Below are 27,160 nucleotides of genomic sequence, written 5' to 3' on the forward strand. Positions count from 1 at the left end.
AGGTCCGGCCAGCCTATATTTCCTCTGCCTTTGTAGGGTACACTACCCTTGGAGAAATAATCAAAAAGTCATGGATTTTAAAAATTCATGATTTTTAAGGTCTTGCAGTTGATTTCGGGCAGATACTACCTATCCGAAATAATTTATTACGTTTAACCTCCTCGATTATTAAGACATGAAATCCCTAAATGTTGAATTTTACCCCGCATTTTCTGTTTCTTATACAACCATCGGCCTACTATCGTTTTTGTCACGCCAATATGCATTTAATGCCATGCGAGAATAACTTGGAACAATTAAGCACAGATTAGAAAACAGCCAAAGAAATACAAATACATCATACAGCGCTTATTAGAAGGGACTTTCATCCCGAGAGATTTAATTCCAAACTTTGCTAACAATCACAGATTATAGCCAAACCAATATTTTAAAAAATATATTTATATTTCCTCGTGCCAGACACTTCTCTTGTCTAGCAGTATGTTCGTTTTTATTTTTTTCCTCCCATTCCGCTCACGTAAGCGCTACTGCAGATCTTGGTCACCGATTACAGGGGAAGGCAAAAACAAATTTCATAGTTGCGAATACCGCCGATTCCGGCTGCCGTCTATCCTTCGTGTCGCCACTCGGCCTGACACAGTGGTGCCTCTTACGCAGACTCGGTGGTGCCACTTGATCATTGATCAGTCTTGTAGGGAAGACGGAGAAGCGGACAACAGACAGAGAAGCGGACAACTCGTGTACCGAAGATACCGCATTATAAAAGAACAGGTAAGATGCTTACAGTTATGGTGCTCTTAGTTATCATGTGCTTTAGCAACCAGCAGGATCTGCAGTTGTAGGTTTGTACTCCAACAAGTACAGTCATACAAGCTATCTTTACTGGCATCCCTCGCAGCTGTACAACGTCTCCACAGCCTCCACCTCACGCAATATTTCCTTTTATTTAATATTTATGCATTCATCCGGTCTATAAATTGTATTTTTCAAGTCCCATACGGTTATCTTTCCACGCTATGCTACTCTTCAATTTTTTTGAAACTACTAACGAATATTCCGAGCTTGAATGGTTGTGTAAGCTGGATGTTTACATGCATGATGTGCCCTCCCAAAATTTATGACGAAACATTAATGAAATTTCTTCAGTAGTTAACTAGTAGGTAAACTTAAAAGCTGAATAATAAATGGTCATTGATAGCAGACCACTGGATTGTTGATGGTGCTGCTGAATTCCATTTTTCTCTTTTGAAAAGAGAGAAAAAAAATAGTAGTACAGCTGACTGGCAGCGTTGCACCACCAGGGAGGAGTCTTGAGAGTGTTTACTCAGATCGTAAAAGTGTGAATCTTCGAGAACAGGAAGGGAGGTGGGGTGGCAACTGATGTGCTTCTTTCTACAGATGCTGATAATGAAATTCCTGCAGTGTTGAGCCATTAGATGTGAGGCAAGTGATGTGCCACATACGTATTCATTGTTATCTTTCGATTAAATTTTACCAATGCTTTGGGATTTGTTGAAGTTTCTCATTAATTTTTAGATGACTTCCTATGTGAATTCAGTTCGTGGTTCTGCACTCATAAAATTCCCTCCTGAAGTTTGATGCTATTTTTTTCTCGCATTACTGATTTGGTCCATCAGCCAAACCTTCTGCCCTCTTTAACATGCAGATAAATATCCACAGCGCATCGCTGCAGTCACTTCTGAAATTGATATGTTGGTATTAAGATAGCCTAAGAAAATACCACAGTGATTCTCTCATTTGTCTCTCGAAATTTTAACAAATATACTTCAAAGTCGGACTTTATTCATCCGAATGGTTACGGAACGTCCAAGAAACGTGTCATCTCAACACCGTGGGTAACACACCGGGAGAAAAAGACATGAATTCGAATAATGTCGATGACGGGAGGAATTTTTATGGGCCTTTTTCACAACGTGGCTAAGTTAGTCGGCCTCAGGCGATGGATTTTCTCCCAGAAAAATCGTTTTTTTTCCAGCAAACAGAAAATCGACCTCAGAACACACGCAATTTACAGCCAATATACACGGAACAATATGGCCTTAGTTGCTGATGCTCCTAAAAGCTTACTACAACATCTATAGATTCTCAAATATCACGTAGAAACTGGAGACCGTATCAACAAACAGATAAAGTGTGGTGGCACGTGTGTCTGAGTATCCTATAAAACTCAAACATAAATACAATAAATTATTTTCATCTGCACGCAAGAGAAAACACTGTATATAACTAGAGGCATATGCAGAAGCATGAGCGTCATCAGAAATTTTTCTAGGAGCGGGCAAGGAGACAACTCGATCTTAAATCATTGCTTGAATAAATTCATGGTTCTGTTTGCATTTTTTTTTTTCATATAAATTTTGTCAGTCTTTAGAACCAAACCTGAACCAGAGGTATTTTTTAAAGCAAAGATAATATTTTTAATTAACGATATATTGTGCTGAATCGTATGAAGAGATTTTTCCGAACGTTACAATATTTATTTATGACTTTCAAAGTGAGTGTTTTGTTGTACCCTTCAAATATTTGCTTGTAAATACTTACATTTTGTTATAATCTCATTGTTAATTATTAATTTTATTAGTTCCATTATTTGGATATAGTTTTAATTTGAATTACACACTGCGCTGCCAAAATATTAAGAATGCAGCTTTGTCCAACCTTCTTAACATCGATTTCAAAAGCCATTCTCTTCCTATAAGAATATGCTCTTCAAGATTCATGCACTTCCCGGAAACTACTGCTGCTACTCCCTGGCGTATTTCTAAATGATCTCCAAAGGTCTCTAATGTTTTCAAATCGAAGGACGAGGACTGTAGAAACCAAGGAAGGTGCTGCACATATCCGAAGCGTTCTTCTAAAAACCCACAAACAATTCTTGCCCTTTGAGCAATGACATAGTCGTCCTAACATATTCTATTCTGTCTAATTGCAATGTGAACAACGTAGAAAGAATGCATACTTGAGTACATCAGATGATTATGATAATGTTGAGGATAATGATGATCACGCCAGTAATGAATCTGAACTTGAATAATACTAAAGTAATAAGGATAATAATCCTTTACCTTTCTTTATTGGATTTTGAGTTTTATTTTTATTGGATTTTAAATTTTCATTGTATTAGCAACATTTTTTTTTCAAAAGGTTTTTTTTTTCCTTAAATTTACCGTTCCAAAATTAGGGCGCGTCTTCCACGCCCAGCGCCTTATAAGCCGATAAATACGATATATACGGTAATTATTTTAGTTTTGCGTGTTTTTAATTTCTCTTTATTCGAATATGGAATTTAAATATAAATCGATCATACGTTATATATTGAATGCATCTGATATTTACTTGACGTTTTATTAATTTTATGCCAAAAAAAGGGAACCGAACTGGGATTAGGTGCATATTTTCCTAACATTAGCCTCCAAGAAATCCTATTAGTGACCTCTGGTCTAGACCATGAGGGAATGAAATTAGTTCCAAAAAGGAATATCAAGATAAACTTGGCCCGCGTGTTTTATAAGTACCTGGCTGTGCTTCAAGCACTTAAAAGAAGAGGGACCCCTTTCCCAGAATAAATTGGGAAAAATAAGAAAATTAAGATAAGAAACAGGTACTTTATAACATGCGCCGTTCAGGGGAAAGTTATAGCTGCCAGTAGGACGCTACCCAATTGAAATATCTAGTCGCTACACCGCTGTGATACTCGCCTGCTGGGTCAGAAACGATGTCGCGACAACTAGATACCACCGATAATAGTCCACAAAGTGCTTCGATCCTCCTGCACTGGTTTCTTTACAAGATCCATGTGCTGCACTGATTAACTCCACGCGATCCCCAACGCTTTCACTTCGCTCTATGGCCTTTATCTAGGATGAAGGGGAAGGGAGATGACTGTGGACTTGGAGCATCTTACGCACAATGAGGCTCATTTCCAGCTAAGTCGCGGTGTGAATACCCATAATTTACGAGGAACACGGTCTGCACGTGTTATCGATGAAGTTCCCCTCCAATGTCCGCACGTTACTGTTTAGTGTGGGTTCACAGCAAACTTCATGACTGGATCATTCGAGAAGTTTCGAGAAAGTGGTACCAAAACTTGTCCTGTTATTGGTGAAGGTTACTGTGATTTCCGACAACGTTTTTCAATCCACATCTGACGATTACCAAAACATTTTCTAAAATTTTGGGTCAATACTTGGCCACTTTGCTCTCCAGACCTTAATCCTTGCAACTTCTGGGAAATATCCTCAAGACTATGGCTTATAAAGGTACCATTCAGTCTATGACTAGGAGATTCCAATGGCATGTCTCGGCAACATTTGACGACGCTGTATTGCATTTTCAGTACGATGGCAATATGATTATCACATCGGGCAATTTTATCTTCTTCTCGGACTGTACTCTTAACTTGATCGAATAAATTGTGCTGTATATCAGTTGTGTGGCTGAAGACAGTGCCCCTGGTATAACTTTTCGATGGCTTTTGTGTGCTTTTCCTTTCCGCATGGGCTAGACCGTGCCGAAAAGAAAGATCAAAAGTTTCCAAAATGGTGTCGATCCTGGAACGTCGCGTCATCTCCTAAACGGTGTTGCAAAATTTTGGCGACACCCTTTGGGAGAAGACTCAATTATTGATTAAAATACAATGAGTAATGCATTAGATATTTATACGATGCCTCATAGTCTTAGTTGCTTTAGTGCTTGACACACTCTGTAAAGAAATATCACATTTCTTTACAGATACAGAGATACTTCACCTGTATAAAAATAACAAATATAAGAGGTATTCCAACTCTCATTAGCAATCTGATTGAAGTGAAATAGCGTGTACATAATCTCGCCACACAGATACAAACAATTATTTCCATAATTCTCTATCATCCATATTTGTTATAACGATCCAAGCCATTAAATGTTGGAAATACGTAGGCTTATAATTAGTCATTCAGTGAAAACAGCAGTAGTGCGTTTATTCATGATTTAAATATCACGGAGGGATACAGTAACGTAGAATGCATAATGCATAATAGAGGAGCTGTCCCTCGTTTGCCAAAGGCGCTAATAGCAAGTTTTAGCGAAGCAATTAAGCTATTAGCAACTTCAAACACAAATCAAACCACACTGGTCACACGTTTTATAAAAGGTTACCCTCAACACCTCTCGTTCTGATTTCTGAGATTTTTTTCCACTAGTTACTTTTAATAAACACTGTATACGTTTGGTAAGTACACTTTATAAGCATCGATAAAAGCAATTATGTTTGATGACAACTGAAGTATGCACGCAGTTACAGAGCAGTTCTATTTATGACCCTGTGCAGCGCAAGGCCATGTGGGAAAGCCTAATTCACTCGTTCTTAAACTCTACTCACAGTGGGTAGAGCCTCGTTAAGTTTTATATTTGGCTTTTTAGAAAGATTTTGATCGCCATTACAAATTTTATTAAAATTGGTTCAATAGAAATTCGATAATTATTATTTCTTTGCCCGTCCGTCCGCATGTAATAAGTCGACTCCCAGTGAATGGATTTTCAAGAAATTTTATATTTCCCACTTTCAGAACGATTTGTTGACCCTATCAAAATTTCATTAAAAGCAGACAAATAGAAATCCGGAAATTATTATTTATTTTTTTCATACAATCACAGACGCTGTCCATATACTGGCTGAAGCACTAGATATTCTGTTTGTTGCCATGCGCTGGTTGGAAGAATAATTGGACAATGTGGTGGATGCGCAGAGAGTAAATTTTCTCAGTTCGCGCATAAGTTGCTTTTTATTCTATTTTTGTTATAAATTGCGAATTTTTTACTATTTGGTAAAGAGCCTGAAATGTAACGCACTGCGCATATTAGCTAGCTTAAAATCTCGGATGGATCCGGAGAGAAAAATTCGCCAAAGCGCTGCTTGCTTTTAATAATAAAACAGTGTTGACAGGGGCGATTTCAAGATTTTCATATTTCTTTCCGACAGCACCTAAGATTTATTCATAATGTACGAGAACATGCTTTACATTTTACTGGATATTGATTACTGTACACACATACAGAAAATGTGTTTCATATCGAACTGTGCAACAGGAGTTGTTACGTCAATTAAGACTTCTAGATGAGCTTCGTGTTGCTGAAGAGCCATATAAAACGATCTCTGCAGACATCGCTACTGGCTACTTAAACGTATGAGAAATGATTGAATCACCCATTCAGTTTTGCGTGACCGCTGAAAACATGACACATACATGGCGACAGAACGGTAGCGTGGCGCAGTAAATGATGAAAGGACTTTCCACAATAGATATCAGGGCCGGCAATCTGGCGATAGCAACGCGTGCAGCTGTTCTGAACATCTATCTCTCTCTCGTTGGCTCAACTATTTCCCAAAGCTTGATAGTCCATCTGTCTAATAGGGTAAGTAAGAAATTCCTGTTTCTTGATGTAAGTTACGGTACATTTTAGTAATGGCGACCTGTTATTATGACCCCTTTGACCTAAGCTTAAGCAACAAACTCTCTGTTCGTCTGGACAAAAATTTGACAACTCTGCAGTGGCCTCTTTTCGGACCTCGAGCTCATAACAGAGTTTTCGCAGTCAACGAACATTTAACTAGCTAAAACTTTGCAAGCTTTTAAGTCTAGAGGTGGCTGCAACCCTAGTTTAGAAAGTTTTAAGGAAGTTTAAAAAATTATACGGAAAGGAAGCCATTCTGTCGATTATATTTGCACCTTCTACAAGTTTTCTCCTCATGACCCTAGGAGGACGAGGAGGAAGTTGTAGGCAACTGTTCATTCTATGACAACGATAATTCTCTCTCTCTCTCTCTCTTTGACCATTCATGGTATATGTTCCTACACCAGGGATGGTGAGCCACTGGCACAGGCTGTGGCATGAACGGCACGCATAGGAAAATATATGGGCGTGGCCACCATAAACAATTTATATCATAGAAAAAGTTTCCCTTTTACTTTTACGATATGCCAGCTACGTTTGGCGGTTAAAAGTGCAATTTTGTGCAGAATTAAGCAGCAACAAAGTCCTCATTAAAATGTTCAAGCATTCTTACCGTTTTTATAACAGTAAAGACTACTAATATAACAGAATCGTTTACTATATTAAAAGGCACGCAGGGAGGAAAAGGTTCGCTAACGCTGACCTATATATATATGAATATTGAGCAAACAATTGTAAGGTGCTTGAAATGTCACAAATATCCTCAACTCCAGTCTGAGAAAAAAATTCCTCCATGGTAAAACCGCAAAATGAAACCAATTAAAAAAAAAGAGGAATATTTTCGACAAATTTTAATGTGATGTACTATAAAACGTTTATCAGCAGAAGAGAAATAAAAAAACAAAAAAAACAAGAACTTTTTTATTTAATTCGCAGAAGAAAAGCGAAATGAAATATGGTATGAGTATGTTTGCAGTCGAGTGGCGAATGGATTTCGACTTTCTGCTACAGGTTTAGAAGAAATATCTGTAAAAAACGGAACGTTAGTTTGTGATAGGGAGTGGAATGAGTTTGTGAAAAAGGAATCATGGATTAACCTGACTGTTGTTGTAGGGGTTTTAGGAGGATCAACGACTAAGGCCATATTTCTCCGTGTCCATAAATTGCGTATGTTCTGAAGTCGATTTTCTGTTTTATGGACGAAAATCCCTAGTTTCCGGGAGAAAAAACTATGCCACTCTCGCCTGAGATCGACTAACTCAGCCACGTTGTGAAAAAGACCCATCAAAATTCCTCACGTCACCGACGGGACTCGAACTCTGGTCTTTTCCACCCGGTGTGGGGAGGGCGACCATCTTACTAACTGTGCTGCCCACGAGGGCTAATCTGTTCTAACAGAAACAATTGGAGGTACTTTCGATAGGGTATTGAAAGGTCCACCCTAATATGCAGCCAAGGAAATTTAGATTATTTTCATTAGATAGACCAGATCTTGTCTGGAGATTTAATTATCTCTCTCACTCTATCTAATCTATCTATATGTCTATCTAGTTCCTTAACTTCTAACTTTACCAGACTTCTCCAATTTCAATGAACTTTTATATTATATACAGTATATAATTCCCTATCATTCCCTCCTTTCCCTTCATATATGCAAGTTCTCCTTGAAATATAGTTTCTTTCAAATTACACACCGTGTTGGATACGGGGAGGACCGTAAGTTAATAAATCATTTCTGACGTTAGTTTTCTAGGTGCATTTTTATAAAAAAAATTGCGAACTACCAGCATCTTAAGATATACGTGAAATTTAAAGCAAGAAAAATAACCAAAGGTGAATATATGAATCACTATAATGTCTGTGAAGATTTTTTTCAAAAATATCCATTATTGTAACAAATCTCGGAGTCGAACTAAGCAAATATACACTCGCATGTCGCTAATGACTTACAGCTTATGGAGACTGTTGGTAATAGGCTGTTCCCTTTTAACATAAGTTCATAGACGGTAATAAAAGATATAACACTGGGTTCATATCCTTTTGGGACCATCGTCTTTTCTTAAACAGAGAAGGAACAGACTGCTATTCTGGTTAGTTAGTATTACTACAGAGCCAGAACGAAGTTTATTAAAGCTTTTTTAAGTTATTATGCCTCCTTTATAAAGCGAACTAAAGGAAAAATATATATTTTTCAGAGGAACTTTGTGAAAAATTTGCAAAAAACAAACTTTTTATCTATCTTAAATTTTTCACAAAATTCATCTCAAAATATTTTTTATTTCTATCCAGTTCTTACGTTTTTAAAAAAACTTACATATTCAACTTTAATTTTAAAAAATACGAGGACGTGCGCCATTTTTGTCTGATTAAAATCTACACTTCATGTACACACTACGCCCACTTCAATATGTATTGAATAAGAAGACTAAAAAGAGTAAACCGTACAGACTCACCTTAGTTTTGTTTCTCCATGCAGTGGAAATGTTGCCGAAACGATTGGTTATTCACTTGCAGAAGAACTGATGGATAAAATCAAATGATGCCTGTAACCAAACAACACTTATTATGAGCGACTCATTATAGCAAAAGAAGAAGAATGAGATATACACTCAGAGGAAACTTTATTAGGTACACCTAATAGCGAGGTTCCCCCCATCTTAGTTTTCCCTTTAGTCGTGGCATAGATCCAGCGAGGTGTCGAAAGGGTGCCACAGGGATGCTGGTCCATTTCGACTCAATTTCTTCATACATTTGTTGCAAATTAGATGATTGCGTATCTCTTCTTCGAAGAGCTCATTCCATCTCATTCCACAGGTGTTCAAATGGATTGATGTCTGCTGAATACATTGGCCCTCCCCAAGCTGAATTCACTCTCATGATCCTGAAACCAATTCTGAATAACTGACATTATGACATGGCTCATTATCCAATTGGAAGAACCCATTCGTAGACGGATAAATTGCAGACATGAAGGGATGATGTTGGAAAATAATCTGTGGCATCCAAATGTTGACACACTATTATCAAGGGGCCCAATGCGCACCACGAAAACACACACTTACGCCACTGCACCGCTAACAGCAGTCTGCATTCCGAACATCTGGTAGGATGCATCCATGTATTCATACTCATTTCTACATATGCTGTTTCTCCCATCAAGTGTAAAACAGCAGAAACTGGGATTCGTCAGATCACGCACCATTTATTTCTTTATCCTTCTCACTTTAGTGGCGGTGTTCCAGAGTCCCCTGTAACCGTAACATCTTTTTGTTTTTTGCTGACAAAAGTAAAATCCGATTCTATCGTCGGTTGCGATACCCCATCGATTAAAATGTACAACGAGTTGTGCATTCTGACATGAGTCTGGTTACCACTGTTCTTCTGGGTTGTTATTTTATTAGCCTTTCTGTTATGCACAAATCTTGTCAATCTGCGTCGGCCCTCTGAATCAGCGAGCGAGCAGTTTCCGACCACAGAATCGCCCTTGGCTGGATGTTATTAGGTTATTGGACTAATCTCAATACACCTGAGACACAGTCGCACGTAAGAACCCTAGCAGGTTTGCAGTTTCCGAGATACTTAACGAGTGCGTTGAAAGTCACAAATCTTTCGTTTTGCCCATTCTCGCACTGAACTGCATGTATCTGTCTACCTGTCGGATATTGCATGGTATGAACACGTGATGCTATTAATAAAGGAACACTCCATTTCATGAAAAGGATAGCTGTACCTAATAAAGTGGCTACTCAGTGTATTATATCACATGATATTTATACGAGGATTTAAATATACCCCACTCTTTCCTTCAAACTTCTTTCCTTAGCGTTGTCAGTTTAATACTTTTGTAGACCAAAATTCTTTATTCTGAATTTAAGAACGGAAACTGAACATTCTTCATTTAAAGACGGGAACCCTATTATATGAAATCTCATATCCCATACCACTTAACACGTTGAATTAATTTACCTAAGCAAGCGTTTTGTTCCTTTTTCTTTCCCTTAAAACCACACGTTAAGAGATATTTAAACAATGAAGATTATTTAAATCCAAGAAGATTATGTCAGTATTCTATTAATTTCAGACAGAAAGTAACTGTTGATTTTTCAAAAGAGGGTATTTCATCTTACCCTGCAAAAATCGATTACTCGGACATATTTCAGTGCTGGCTAGTTCCACCTCTTTAGAAAGTAGAAAACAACCCTTCTGTGTGAGCAGAGCACTTTATCTTGCGCTAAAATCGACAGTTAGTTCCTTGAGTAAAGCAGAGCTTCTTTTATTTTTCGGAAAAACAGTTAACAGCTTAACCATTCATCCCGAAAACAATTCACTGCAGTGGCTTTCATAGGTGCAGAGATGCTTCACTTGGTTGAAAATAAAACAGTGCGCTGTCTCGCTCCTTTCTTTTAATTCAACTTGAGGCTATGATCCGCACATATTGAAGTACCTGTGGCCTAGCACAGCTGTCCGTCATTTTTTTTAGAAAGTCCATCCTTTTACTAGAGCGAGAGCTCGTTGTGTACCCATATAGAGTTTTACTTTGTCTTTATTCCTGCCTAAAGACTCTACATGATCAGTTTTGGTTAATAATTAAGAATGCAGATCACTGAAAATTTTATCCATTTCTTTGTAAATCTTCTCGGATTCTCCATTCACTCAACCACTTTGACAAAGTGGTTAGACAATTTTGTTGTAAAAATCTCATTATGTTCAGCATTTGTTTTTGGAAGATTCAGAGAAGAGATAGGGTTTTGTCAATGGATTTATGACGTAATCTATGAGGCTGTGTTCCACACTGACCATCTCTTCAACATAACATATTGTCATTACTGATTTAAAAAAATGATCCACAAGTAACAACTGAATGCAGCCAAAGCTAGCCAAAACTTATTGCTTGTTTGTTGTATGCGATACATCAAATGGGATGGGCAGAGCTACTTGGAAATGTTTCAACATCCAGCGATGTAATATAACAGATTTTATGCAAGATGGCAGACCACCGCATTTTTTGTGGGAATATGCCAAAGAAAGAAAGAATCTATGCCAAAACACGTTACATTTGCCACGTTAGAAATTTCATGTGTGCACGAAATTTATAATGTGATGTGATGGCGATACTCACACGGCCAAGATAGATGAACAGATGGAGAGAGAGAGAAAGAGCTCGGACTCACCATGACATTTGTCTGGCTATCTCAAAATTACGAGGACAGTCTCCAAAGGGCGCATGTCGCTTCCTATCGCACGATGGACAGCTGTGTTTAATATATTGTCCCCTAATCAATTACTGCGACAAAACTATAAGAGTAACTGCATATATCTCCAGTTCTATGTTGCTCCCACAAGTATAACCGGACATATATGTAATTGTATTGGTTTGGTGATTTTAAAAACACCCTTTATATTCCCAGTTGCTGTTGCTTTATCATAGTGCTACACTGTTGCGCGCATGCACTATTGAGTATTGCCACGGCAACTATCACTATGGTAACAGAACCTTTTGTACTATATTGCGGTATGGATTTCCTTAATCTTCACTGTTGAATACGCAGTAAATTGTAAGAATTAGTGGCTTAGGAAGTGAAAAGTCTTCGCAATGTGTTGGGTAAGACTAATGAGATGTATGATACCATCGCACTGCTGCGTGCATACATTGGCTAGAGTGTTACTATAGCAACAGTCACTAGCAGCTCGGGATAATAAAACAGAGAGTTTTATCCAAGGTCACTTTCATTGTAGAATTTGCTTTGGGAAATTGTATGGACATAGTTTGAAATGAAGAAGTGGCTTAGGAGATTGATCTCCTAAGCCATCGCGTATTCATTTCACTGTTACAACCTTACATCATAAATATCCTTTAAATAAGTATCAATATGCACCTCTTTGGAGAAGTGTTGTTTATTTGACAGTACCTCAATATGGAAGTTCGTTAATTATCGATAGGTGATTATTTTGACGGAACTGAAACCATATCGAAAGACTTCTGCCCTTTCCAAGTGTCTGGAATAGTAAAGGAAAGCGGAATAGTTCCCTATTTTACATAAATTCGTATAACCTATTTCATCTAGTCTATACTCGCGTTCCTTTTTACTTCGTAGTAACTGTAATATATAAATGATTGCAAATTCGCCTCCTTTCTACTGACGCTCTGTTCCATATTTGAAAGCAACAGACAAGCACTATATCGCATTTTATTTTATTTTATTTTTTGAAAATCGAACAAAATTCAGTATATATTGTGAATACAGATGAACATGTCGAAAGCGTTTCGATCAGGTTGAACTCACCAAGTGTCTACTTTTCCTGTTATCAAATGCTGCTAGGCAACACTCTGAGACTGTACATAAGTTCCATTTCGGTATTGACAATAAGCAGATAGCTGATAAAAAAAAAATAATACAGGAAAAGTCCATTATAACGAGTAAGATGTATAAAGAGATGTCCGCTGTAACCAACATTGCTTAATGTATCGTAAATTTAATAATATTAAATACGAACGTTCTGTTTTAATTACGAATGAACTACGTTAAATTTTTCAACGTCAAAAACAGCCCTTTGTACGGGCTCAAACGGGTCACTGTGCGACAGCTGACATCACAATACAATATGGGGAATGCAAGAACAATATCTCAAATGACGGTGCGCTGCACACTCAGATGCATGGGGCTCCCCAGCAGCCGGCTCAAGACATCTTCTACTCACCGCTCATCATCATCGACGGCGAATGCTGTGGTGTGAGCAACACGTTGGTTGGACACTGGAGGACTGTTGTTGTTGTTTTTGGTTTTTAGGAGCATTAGCAACTAAGGCCATATTGCTCCGGGATATGCGGTGGTCATTCCCTGACCTTTCCGCATCCTCCGTATTTGGTGGTGACGGGCTCGAACCCCGGTCTAATCAAGAAGCGTGTGCTACGCACTGCTGCTGCTCCTTCCCACCTGGCTATGGAGGCGCCACTGGAGGACTGGAAATGAGTGTGCTGGTTGGATGAGTCCAATTACCTGGTGCAACATGCTGACGGATGCCTTCGTGTGTGGCGCAAGCAACGAATCCATGGACCCATCGTGCATGGTGTCCACTACCCAGGCAGGAGGTGGCTGTAGTTGCTTAATATAGGGTATGTTTTGCTGACAAAAACAAGGATCCGTGGTGAGTATGGACCAACGTTTCACTGGCGAGGTCTAGGAGACCTCGCCAGTGAAAACTACCTGTTAGGAGACAATGTGCACCGTGTGTTGCATGTTTTTTCTCGGATAGAAACGGATCTTACAAGACGATAATGCACCGTGTCAGCGGGCTCGTACTGTGCACAAATTGTTCGAGGAACAGAGTGACGATCTTGATTGGCCTCCAAATTTGTCTGACCTTAATGCAATGAACACCTGTTTTGAAACGGAGGTGAAGGGTATGGACACCCAACCGTCATCTATTCCCAATGCTGCCTGCAATACTGTGGAAAGTATTGCAGGCAGCATTGGTTGCAGATCCCTATGAACATCTTCAGACATCTAATGGAGCTGTTATCCCTGAGAACGGTGGCCCAACACGGTGTTAGGTAGTTGTCATAATTCAGTGATCACTCAGTGTATATGAGATTTAGGGCACTATAACAGTTCTAAGTATTTATCTCGTACAGTATAGATATAATATATATTAAATGGCATGTCCTGTAACCGCATTTAAATTTAAAATACTTATAAAACAAACATTATTACAAAGTATAATTGTGAAGAAAAATCTGATAATTATAATCTGATTTAGAACTCAGCCAACCTTGTAACGTTGTTTTCTATGGGAAAAGTATTACTGATATTCGTGTTTTTGCGTTTAAGTGGCGATTTCCAGAAACGCATTAATCACGCAACTGGAAGGGTAGCTGTATGCAACTCTCGTTTACCCATAAAGATAAACGAGCAGCATGAAATAAAGAATCTTGGTTTCACTGTTGCTGCTTGCGTGCTATTTGTAGGACGACCCTAGCTGTTTCATTTTTTTCCCTTCTGTATTTCGACGCAAGACGTATCGCTCAATTTGCTGCCGCGATCACTTCCCCAAGTTCTATAATGCCGTGGATGCATCAGCCGAATACGCTGTTCATTACATCCAAAGCTTGCATTAACGATGCAGAGGGTGAAAGAGTAACTTCCGTCTCCTCCTTTTCTTCTTCAGCAGAACTGACCTCTCCATTGTTTATTATTTACAATTGAACTGCTTTTCTGAGCTGCCCCAAAACAATCAGCGTTTGATGCAATTGATCTTTATGAAACATTTATATGCAGGATACACATCGGAAGTAAATGTTAATGTAAATTATATATGGTAAATTAAATTATATATGGTACAAGCAGAGACTCAAATACACCCTATCGGGCAACGATAGCTAAATCGCAAAATTCTGGACTTAAATCTTTCTTATAACTCAGTAATAACTATAACATTTCAAATGAAACTTCGATTTAATGTAAGTGGCTTTTGCTTTGATCACTGCCTTCAGACATTCCCAAATTGTCTCATTATCGATAAAGTCCCACGGAATCAACGGGGATCAGTGTTTCTCAATTTCTGTGAGGAGTGACCCTGCTGTAAATTGCTCTCCACGTCAAATAAGCGAGTGGATTCAAATGGGATCAGTGAAGACGTTCTTCAGTGGGGATGAAAGCCATCAAATTCTTAAGACACCACTGCTGCTGTGTTGCTCTTGTCTTATGAGAGAGAGAGAGAGAGAGAGAGAGAGAGAGAGAGAGAGAGAGAGAGAGAGAGAGAGAGAGAGAGAGAGAGCATAGCCTTGGTGGAAGGTCCGAAGAAGAATGCTTTCGAGGAATTCCTCACAATACCCATCCTGGTTGACTTTGAACCTTGCATCGAGAAAAACAGTGGGTCACAATCGCTAAAACCATGACATCAGTCGGTTTTTGAGAGAAACCGTTGTGAGACTTTGCAAGAGAATTTACAGCCGTGCTAGTTGGCCAATTGAGAGAGAGAGAGAGAGAGAGAGAGAGAGAGAGAGAGAGAGAGAGAGAGAGAGAGAGAGAGAGAGAGAGAGAGGTAATTGAAAGGCTACTCCATAATTTTTGAGAAAACAGAATTTTGTGATGCTCGTGATTTGCGAAAAGAAGCGTTTGTAATCATTTTGAGTTGAATGACTTTCATATATATTCTTCAGAAAGCGCGGTTCTTTCGGTGCTTGAATCAGAGTCTTTCTAGCATTGTAATGGACTGTTTACAGACTAGCAATGATGGTTTTCACTCATTTTCTGTTTCGCTGGCAAAAACTAGGACCCCTGGTGAGTATGGACCAATGTTTCACTGGCGAGGTCTACTGGCAGATGTTAGGAGACCATGTACACCTTGTGTTGCATTTTTTTTCCAGGACAGAAACGGAATCTTCCAAGAAAATAACACGAGAAGCATTTGGGATTAATCAATGTTTGATTTTTGTGGGGCATCAGAATAATGTTCACAGTTCACGGAAGACGACCTGAGTTAGAATGATCCCAAAGTGTATGAAGCCCTTGAAATCGTCGGATTGTTTTGATGACAATGCTACTCCCAATATTGAGCCTTTTGATATCTTTGAATATTTGAATGACAGCTTTTCGTTTGCAAAACATGTTTAAAACGCTCTGATATAGATATTTACACATAACTGTTCTCAGTCGGTCTTCCGATTTTCTTTAATTTTAGACTCTTAAATTTTTTGCACATCTTTTGTATCCGCCCTGCTACTTTTCTCTCCCCCAATGCTATTTTTATTATGTGCATGATAGCTGATTTCTTGCCTCTACAGAAATACTCTGTCCATAAATCTCTTGTAAATTCGGATGACCAGACATCCCATTTTTGATTGACGTTTCCTTGTTGTTCAAACAAAGATAAAACTGAATATCAAACTGTCACTTTTACACTTACGATTTCTTATATTTATAACATTCAGTTATAAAGTCGACAGTTATCAAACTGTCGCATTTTTACACTTACGATTTCTTATATTTATAACATTCAATTTTATAAGTAAGTCATATGAAATGAGGGTTAAAAGATTTTAAAGAAAACAATCATAATAAAATAATGGCTACTGATTCAAAATCTTTTCCCAATACACACGATTTTGTAATGCACAACAGCAACATAAGCCAACAAAACCACACAGTCATTTCTGATAGACACTGCGAGTTCGTAAAATAATTTAAGTGGCAGTGACGTGTTGACGATCGCCTGGAAGGCTGCTTCCCAACACCCGTCCACGCCATTAGGAGGCGGGTCACAACTGTGCCCATACTGTTCTTAATGAACTGAATCCCGCTCCCATGAAAACGGGTGTCATACATCAGCAAAACTGGTGGTGGGGCCAAATTAAACTTTTGCCGTATAACTTGAGTTTTTCGTGGCACACCTGTGATGAATCTCTTGTTTAGCCTTGACGTAGCCGAGTGGTCAGCAGTGAGGTGCAATAACACGCGCTCTTTGAGTGGACCGGGGGTTCAAGCCCCTAACTGCTAAATACGATTTGTGTTTGTATTGATGATTTATTGTAAACTCCACTGACCTAGTAGTCGTGCCGGAGAATAAACAAGAACATTTTTTTTTTAGTACAATGCATGTAAAAATTTAATTTCCTGAGTTCAGATTTAATTGTTGTATTACCATTTGCGCTTGCGCTTTTTTTTCTCTCTGATCAAATACAGTGGAAGTATCTGGATATGAATATCGTAATGGAACTCAGCTGTTCTTCGTGAAAGTCTTTTTCAGTTAATACTTATCAAACATTACGCTGTATGAAAATTATGAAACATGCCTTTCTTTTAACGTAAGCCATCTTAAAATGTCACTCTTTTTCCTAATGAAGGTTCTTTGAAAGATTCTTCTCTTATTTTAAATGACAATGACAAACTTGGTAGCGGCTAACCGTTTCACTTTAGCTTCATTATTACATTCCAAACGGGCAACTAACTTCGCCATGTGCTATCCAGTGGCCGCAAGAGAGAGAGAGAGAGAGAGAGAGAGAGAGAGATAACCATTCTCTTAATACATTTGCCGTATATTCATGAAGCGATATGGTCTATGTCAAATAGCACGCTATCTGTTTCACTCACAACATCGACGTTACGCATGGCTACCAGTTCACGACGAGGAATGCCAGTGAGTCTTGACATGGTATATGGAAGCCGGCATGTTGCCTCCTATTACGAGAGGTCAAACATACACATGACCACTTTCCAATTGCAAAACTTTACTTGTCAGCTGTAGAGGGAACAGGGTTGGAAGGAGGCTTTTCTCCGTGAAATCGGCAAAATGAAGCTGAACAGCTATCTCGAATATAATTGCTGTATAGATTCTGGCCAAGTGAACAACTTCACAAGTTTCTCGGCGCACTGCATACCAATAAAACTGTGTAGCAGAGATTTTCGAAACTATCGATTATCAAATGTGTTATACCTGAAACTGTGTACTGTCAAAACAATGTCAGACCTTTTCCTTCCATTTTATATAAAAATACTCGGCTTACAGCAATGGATTTTTATAATTCTGGGAAGTCGAAGTGCAAGGTCAGAGCAATGGCAGTAAGGAACAAATTATTACGCAATGAATAGTTTACTAACAAACAAATGACAGCAACCCTTCAAGGTTGGTACTCGTGGCTCACCTTGGTATGGGGCATCGAAAGCTAATGGTGAATTTTTGAAATCAAGAGATCCATGTATAAAGAGTTGTTATTTTTAAAATGTTGGGCGCACGCAAGGTGAGCAGAAGTATTTTTTTAAAATGCATTGAAGGGGCTTCACTCTGAAAAAAATGGAACTTTGACACTGTTAACTATTTTTGTTGCGTTTTTATGATTTATTGTGATATATTTCAGAATTTTGAATTTATCTCATAGTTAAATATAAAACGAAACAAAATGGATGGCGCCTTTCGTGCTCGGTTGAGAATAAAGTTTTTTTTTCTCGACATGATTTAATGTTTTAAATTTATGTATTTGATTTCCTAATTAATATTCGCATTTATAAACTTCAAGAAAATATATATACAAAACCTGTAATAAAAATGTGACAAAATACAAGTCGAGTAGACAGAAAAGAATTGCTCATAATTCGTTCGTAAAAAAATAGCCCCAATTAAGCTTACCTTTAGGTAAAATTCAAAAGTCACGAATTCCATTTCGTATCTATGCTAGCAGAGGAATGCTAAAAGAAACTGCATGAAAAACTTTCCTTGAAGCTTGCAGAGTAGTGTCAAGCGATTCTTATATTAAAGTCGAGAAATCGCCTAGTATCGTTCAACAACATTTTTCATGAGTGCAAAAACTTGTTCACGAAGTGTCAATAGCCCACAGTGAGCAAAGGATCGTGGTTACTGTCCGGGAGGAATTTTTTTTCCAGGACTTTTTCGTTTCGTTACAGCGGTGAAAAGTCTTTGGTCTCACGCTGCACTACGGAATATTCCGCTTGGATGTTTCAGGTTTTCTTTTCATATACAAAAAGTGAAAACCAGGGAAAGAAAGAAACGAGCAATGCAAAAATACAGTAGCAACTTGCTATTTAGTAAACATTCTTTTTGAGCTTCGAACTAGATAATCTAATATTCACGTGGCGACTCCAAACCAACAGAAAGGATATAATGAAAAAGATGAAACAGCGACCATAATTTCGAGAAGCGTGTATTCCTGATAAAACTGCAAAATATTCAACGTACTGACGTTCCTTTTCCATGCCATCTATTGCCATTAAATCCCGAAGGCTGTCTGGAAAAATGCATTAACCAGTTCGGGCACTAACTTAATAAGAGATATGCCATTGGCAATGATCGTGCGTCTGGTGAGGTTGCCAACGTTATTCGTTTAGTGCAATAAACATAGTAAGCTACAGGGCTGGTACTACTTATAAGCTACACAGATCCACGACATCACATGTTAGGCCTGGTTATGATTATGTATCCTCATTATGATTATGGTATTCCTCTGATTATGCTAGGAAGATGAGCGTAATGGGAAATAATCAGAGTTTAAAATTTTGGGGACCAGAACCCAAAATCTATACAACTGTATAAAATTTAATTACCGTAATTAAAATATGAAACATTGATGATCACACAATCACAGCCGTCAGAAATCGGTTCACGTCAGAGATGCCTTTTGACAGTGGTTTTATAAATGCCCTTTTGAGGGAACAGAACAAGTAGTATTCTGAAGAAGCTGGAGTTTGCAGTCAAAATCGCAATGATTTTCTCCCGCGGATTCAAAGACATGTGGGTATGTGTTGTTGTGCAGAAGAGCCATCTCCTTAGAAGGCAGCCATCATTTTTCGCGTTGATGGAACTATTTTATATTGCTGTCTGCGCAAGTAGCACAGTGGTATCGTCACCGTCCTCTCCATCCCCACACCAGGTGGAAAAGGCCTGGGTTCTAATCCTTTCGATGACGCGAGGAACTTTAATGGGCATTTTCACTCCATGGCTGAGTTATTCGGTCTCAGGCGTTGATAGCAAGGGTTTTCCCCCCACTTCAACCGCTTTTCATCTTGACACATGATCTTTCTCTCAGTCATTACACGATGGATTTGTATATGTTTTTTCTCATCTAACTTTTTGTGTCTTGGGGGAAAGTGGTGCACCCATGTCCTGTTATAAGTTATAACCCTGATTTTTACGTTACTGAAAACACATAAATCAATTATACAGTACAATCTCATATCCGGAATTCAAAAATCCGGAACTTTTTGAATAATCTGGGTTCGGACTTGGACCTAAAACTTCACTAACAAGTAATGCTTAAGCAACTATATATTTAGTTTGCTGAATTTATATGTCCGATTTTAATTAAATTTGAAACAGCTTGAAAAATCCTTCTCTAAAAGAAAAAAATATAAAATTTACTGAAAATCTGCCCGCTGAGATTGTTGAGTCACATGTGATCGGACGGGTGATGGTCATAGCGAAGGCAAAGCTTTATTTATATATGCCTCAAGAACGTTTTATCAGGAAGTGGAAAACAAAACAATGAATGAGTTGTGGATTGAATGTTTTTACTGATATTACTTCAGAACTCTTTCAAACAGTTTCTATCTCTAGAACAAAAGGCATATTACGAAAGACTTCAGTCATTAACCTCCACCTAAAATACAGAGTAATTCTGACTCCTAAACATAAAGTTAAACATCGAAAATTTGAAGAATATAAAGATAGATTGCAAGCTTTGTTTGATGATTTTCAATCTCTGGTGTAATGACTTGTAGAAACATAAATCCCGTTTCGTCTTCTTTATAAACCCATTTATGGCTGATGTGATGAACGACGGTTGTCCGATTTCTAGTCCCTTGGTAACTGATATATATCACCTACTAAGGAAATGAACTGTCTGAATTTCAAGAGAAACCATCGTTTGAAGTTATTACATAAATCATAATTTACGACTAAGCTTTGGATGCAAGTACCAGAAAACAAATATCCTGAAGAATATCAGCATGCGAATTATTTCAACACTCGCCACGACATACTGCTGCGAATTCCTATATTCAATGAGAAAATTCGTGAAATATGGACGTCATGGTCCTTACAAATAAATATAATGATGGAGTTACCACATGCTGCCTTGATATCAATCAATATATAACAGAATCATCAGTCATAGATATACTAACATCAAGCACAACTGCTGACGCTTGACGATATTTTTGTTAGGTGATACTAAATAGAAAAGTTAGGATTTTTATTTATTAAATTAACTGCATTTTTATTTTTCTGTGATTAACAGATGTGAAAAGTACACAATTATAATGTTACCATTTAATTACATATAAAAGTAATTGTTTTCACATCATTGAATATACCTAACAACGTAATATTCATCCATCGTTTTGAAATACTTATTTCCTCTTGGATTTTTAATGAAAAATGAACATAAAAATTCTATTCTCTAATCTTATTCTTATTCTCGTATTAAATTTCACGTTTTACATAAAACGTAGTTTCACCTTGCTCGGCATTTAATAGTTTTAAGACCATGCAGAGGATAAATTTCATGACTTGATCACAACCTCGATAATTCCAAACTGAACATACGCTCGCTAAATAATTTTAACAAACCAGGAATCCATACGGTACTTAGTCGACAAGAAACGAATAACAAATAATACAATTTTGGAGAGTCGAAATTTAATAACTTGGAAAGTTGTGCCAATTTGGTCCAATCTGACTAATGCCAACCAACTTCAGAATCACCAGATCCAGCTACGTACTACACATGTTTCATGAAACTTTCGACTTTTTCATGAATATTTTATTTATCCTCACTTTCTTGGGATTAATAAAACGACAAAAGGTTCTTCAGCGGATGAAATAAGGACAAATTACGGCTGTAGTCAGCGCTAAAGTAGAGATGGAGAGAACGCATAGAAGTTTTTGGAGTACGTGCACGATTCCGACAATTTCGCCCGAGCGGAATAAGCTTTTGGTAATGGTTTAGGAAGGCACTACATTCTAGTTTCTAGACGAAGAATTTCGGTTTAGAGCATCACAAAAAAATTACGGTTCATCTCGCTAACTCACGTGAGTAATTCTTTCCCCCCCATTTGAGAAGACTTTCAATCTCGGTATTTTTCAATTACCTCTGAATTTCTTAACAGTTAAAAGTTTTATCATCAAAATGCGTATTTATTGTATTATCTCATCCATTGGTTAACTGAATCTGAAATAGAAAATAGATGATGGAACCAAAATGGCTATTTTGCTCGAACACAAAGAAAAATAGCAAGAAAGCGACTTCTGGTTTAGATTTTCTTGTCAGAAAGAATTTTATTGTAGGTATATACAAATTCCCATGTAGCGTACACACGCTAGGCGATTCCATGGACCAGTAGACATACTGTTAAGAAACTCCTTTGTAAGGTCTTCGACCTTCCACTGTAAGTCTATCCTTTCAAAAGAAGTACAAAAGAGTAAGGCAAATTCGAGAAGAAGCTTGAATATAAATGAAGGTTCGCCGCTGCTAAGGGAAGAGCATAAAAATAAGAAGTTAATGCAGGCAGTAACGAAAAGGCGACTCGCCTAGATAAAAGATAAAGTGAAATCAAAGACTATCAGCGTCTGTGCATAAAATCACTGAATGGAAATACGTAGCCTTATTCTGTTCACGTAAGAAAAACTAAAAATGCAATCATTTGCGTACTCTTCCTTGAAGCTGTCGAGAGAATCTCTTTTAATATACCGAATCTTCGAGACGGTGTATTAAATTAAGCGAGCTTCGGCTCCCATCTTGTTATGTTCATTGTAAATCTGGACTTTAATATGGTACGACAAGAACAGAGAAAGCAATTTAACTTTTATTTAAGTTGATTACGAATTGTTAGAAACCTAATAGATAGCGACCCGTAGTTTGCTCTGGTCTAATCCCACTAACGAGATACATCTAAAAATAAACCGCAAATAAGCCTGCTGCGTTCATATATTGTCATCTTGATTATCAAGGAATCCTACAAGTTGTTTTCTTCAGCAGCTCAGAGCTTATTATTGAAGAAGTATCATTAACGCTTTCATAAATGTTTGACTTTTATAAAAAGCAAGTTTAGGTTCTTGAAATTATCATCTAATCCCCAATTTGTTTACTAAAATATTAAAAATAATATAAAGTAACATCATTTAAGGTAGATGATCTACACAAGATCCATCATTGACTCTGTAAGAGGTATGCATGTTGGCAGATAGGCTTCAACAGTTGATTGTTTAAAGGTTTTATTGCGCATTAGGTTTCAGCAGTTTTTATCATTTATTAGCGTGACATGTGTAGACATGTATAGTATCTTATACATGTCTACACATGTCACCTGAACGTCAGTTCAACTCCGCCTTGGTACACTCTGATGAATACAGAACTCTATAAAAGACCAGAAATGTGAGTAGTTTTATGTTTGTGCAGTGTGTGTGTGTTGTTTCTGGCCATTTTGTCACCAGGAAGAGGATCACTTGGAAAACCTCCAGTGTCTGTTTACACCACGGGGAGATAGCCCACAACTGCAAGTGTACTGTGGCCAACCTCAACAGTCATGCACTGAATGTCCAAAGCGAGTTTGGAACCACTGAAAGGAACTCGTGCCAGCAAGCCGGCAGCAGCACACGCAATCATTCCCTTTGATCCAGAAGACAGGACAGCAGAAGACGAAGAAATAAAGAAAAAAATAGCATAAAGGGGGAAAAAGTGTAGTATGACAAAGGATACTGCTCGACCATGTCCTTATCCAGTGCTGCTCAAGTAGTCAACAAAGAGAAAAAGTCTTCAGTCAAACAGCAGCAGTAAAGTTATCCAAAAACAAGATCAGCAAAGCAGGAACAAGTTCTAGATGTAAATCTGTTACTCTACAGTGGTATCAGAAATTCACTGGGTGATGATGGTATCATTGTGCAGAAGAAGGATTGAGTTGCGGAGTGTCTTAACAAGGGATGAGCCAGAAAAATGCAACACCTGTTAAAACGTTCTTCGTGTGTTCTTGAAACACTAGCAAAATTTTGTACATGACGTCATCAGGACGACAGATGAGGCAACAGGTTGTATTTCGTGATGTGTTTTCAATTTGACTGCTTGCATTAATATTGAGCTTGAAAGTCTTCCTACGATTAAAAGCAGCACTGCAGAAGGCTTGAAGGGCCTGGAATTTATTGATAGATACGAGTAGCTCCTCACACCAGGAAATAAATTTGGAACTTTTGCCTTAAGAGCCGTACTTAGGTCCTCATAAATGGAGCATTGAAAAAGGACGTGAGAAGAGTTTCCGGTAGCCCACATCGACTCTATTAGCATGCATCCATCTCATCTAACTTCAAGCTTTCCGGAGGTTTCTATTTGGTAACCGTATCACTGTGTCAGCATGGCGTTGTATCCCCGCCAAGTTTTCCCCATTCAGAAACTGTATAACTGCCATCTCTGATTTGAACACAAAAATTTTTCAGTACCTTTCTGCGTATTTAAAACTACATATAGCGTTAATTTAATGACGTTAATTAAATTAAATTAATTAACGTCATTAACTTTAATTAATTAACGTTAACGTTAATAACGTTAAGTTAATTAAATTTTTTGAAGTACCGTTCTCTGTATTTAAAATGTACCTAATTTAATTTAAAATGACATATTTTAATATGGTTAAAAACGTCTGAACACCATGGGTTCAGATTCAAATCCAAGATCTTTCATGATGCGGTGTAACTCCGCTTGGCTACCAACGAAATCAATCTCTCTCTCTCTTTAATCAACTGGTTTAAATTTTCTTTAGACAATTTACATAAACTGATTAAAGAAGGAGAGAAACTGATTTCGTCTTTAATACATTTCATATTGAAACTGGACATTCTGGTAATTCTTGATCGTCTCTTTGGTGTTCTTTTCTCTGTCTGTCGTTCAGTCGTTGCATACTTTGCAACACTTACTGGAAAAATTCAAACGCCTGCTGCTTTCATAAACGGATTCAACGTTTAGTAGAGGTCCTCCGTTTTTTTCTTTTACAAAATAGGCCACCAAAGTTTCTCAACATAGTTTGAGTAATTAATAATTGACTTTTCGACGAAACATTACCACTTCGTCATCTTAACTTTTATTATCTGAGGAAGAAGGAAGAAGGGCGAGCTTGTCAATCATCCAATCATGATCTTTTCTTGCAACGGTTTCATTTTAAAATAAAATATGGATGACTTAAATAATCAAGTTTCCTTCGAAACAATTTCATGTATTTCATATATACGAAATTCAGATACAGTGCCATCTTTTTCATGCCAAAGACATCTAAATATAGCTAAAGACGTCCTGGGTTTAATTTAAAATCCAGTGCTTCTAATAAGGTTCATATGACTACTTTAAGAAAACTAAACAAAGCAAACTAAAAACATTAGACAATATTTTTGTAATGTACTTTAAATATTTCCTCCTGGATTTGAATACACAGTCGAAATATAACGTGTATTTCACGTTTCTGCAATGATTAACATAATAAGAAACTCTTAATAATAATTCAGGATGTTTATGTTTTGCCAAATGATAACAAAAAACGAGCTGCTCAAGTTTCATATACACGAACCTAGAACATTTGTTTTCTGCGCATCCCTCATACTGCTCAATCATTCCTCTAATGAGCGTACGGCAACAAACATAATATCCAGTGCTTCAACTACAATAGACAGTATATGGACGACAGCATATGTGATATGTATGAAAAAAAAAAAAAAAGAAATAATAATTGTCGAATTTCTCTTCTTCGATTTTAATTTAATTTGAGATGACTCAACAAACCTTTCTAAAAGAGGCAAATATAACATTGAAAATCTGTCCGCTGGGAATCATGCTTGACTTGCAGTGGACAGTTTCGAGTTATTACATGCGGACAGACAGACGGAGACACGGTGAAAGCAATAGGTGATCACGAAAAACGATATACACTGTCAATGCAACAAAATCTCAACGAGATTACTGAAAATTAATCGCGTGATAATGAAATTTATTGCAGATGCACTCACTGTCAGTGATAGGACTGTTCGTAATGAACACATATATATAAAAGAAACGAAAAAATTCTTTGGAGTTCGCCAGTAATGCTCACAACGTGACTGATTTATCTAAATGCAAAACCACAAAGTTAGGCAAACGGAGCACCTGTGCCTGGTCTCATGTGTGATGACAGACAAATTACAGGAAGCAATCTGTGTTCTTCAAAAAAAGAGCAAATCAAACAACAACAAAAAAGAAAAAGTAATATGAATTTAAATGATTTTATTAAGGCAAACTTTTAATAAGTATTATGTAAAAATCTGTTGCTCATATTTTTTGTGTTTTGCATTATCAATCCTTCCTTCCCGCAGTTAAGCTGAATATTCGAAAATCGATTGTATATGTTTAATTTCTTCCCAATTTTTTTCTCATACACTGCGGTATTTATGCCCTCCCCCTACTCAAACTCCTTCTGAAAGTATGTACAGTTCATAATCTTATATACATTAATTAACCTGTCAAAAGTATTCTAGGCACTCTCGTGTGAAGAAGTACATACGCCAACTGGCGTAAGAGGAATTTGCCGACAAGTTAATTATGTAATACTTTTTTATGAGAGAAACCGGCTACTTTAAATTATTCCTAAAAGATTTTTTTATCTTAAAAAATAAAGTAAACTCATTGCAACGCACACGTCTTTTATTTTCTATAACTTATTAACTTTTTACTTTTTTTGGACTCTTGAAATATGAGCCATTATTTAGAGATATTTAATAATCAATTTGTAAGGGAAAGCGAAAATTTGAATTAAACTGTACCAATAACACCAGTAACGCTAAAATAATGCTTTTTTTTTTATCTATTTGCTAAAAATTATCACATACAGAAATGTCTTTCCATCTTCTGCCCCATCGATGGTACTAGATTATCACGGGTTTGCGTTTGAACTTCCCATAAACCATCTGTTCATTTAGTTATACATATATACATACATCATTTATGCCACTTAATTAACGTGTTGCTGCCTCTGCATGCCCACAGGACTATTTCAATATTAATACGTAACACTTGCTAAACTAATATCACAGTGTCAATAGTTCCAGACAGTTCAGTGCCCCTGTGGCGATATTTAGAGACAGTATATTGTTAAATTAAAAACCATCAGAGAAAGTAAAGCGAGTACCAGCTTTCCTAATCTATTCTTGCGAATTAAATAAAACATTCATTAAAATAGGCGGTTAT

At 37.4% G+C, this 27,160-nt stretch overlaps 1 protein-coding gene across 3 annotated transcripts in view; it reads left to right on the top strand.

The window, feature by feature from the left end:
- Positions 1-646: 646 nt before the first annotated feature.
- LOC150085345 (uncharacterized) overlaps positions 647-27,160 on the top strand; it is a 139,180-nt gene continuing 112,666 nt past the window's right edge. Inside the window, exon 1 of one of the 3 annotated variants that reach the window (XM_090373167.1) lies at positions 647-771. The gene's annotated coding sequence lies outside the window, so the exon portion shown is untranslated. Of the gene's footprint in view, positions 772-6,308; positions 6,418-27,160 lie in introns of those variants that run through there. The other 2 variants (XM_090373165.1, XM_090373166.1) reach the window with 2 other exon arrangements.

This window comes from Mastigoproctus giganteus, chromosome 5, assembly GCF_048544385.1.
Source record: "Mastigoproctus giganteus isolate SK-2022 chromosome 5, ASM4854438v1, whole genome shotgun sequence".
Taxonomy (NCBI): Eukaryota; Metazoa; Arthropoda; class Arachnida; order Uropygi; family Thelyphonidae; genus Mastigoproctus; species Mastigoproctus giganteus.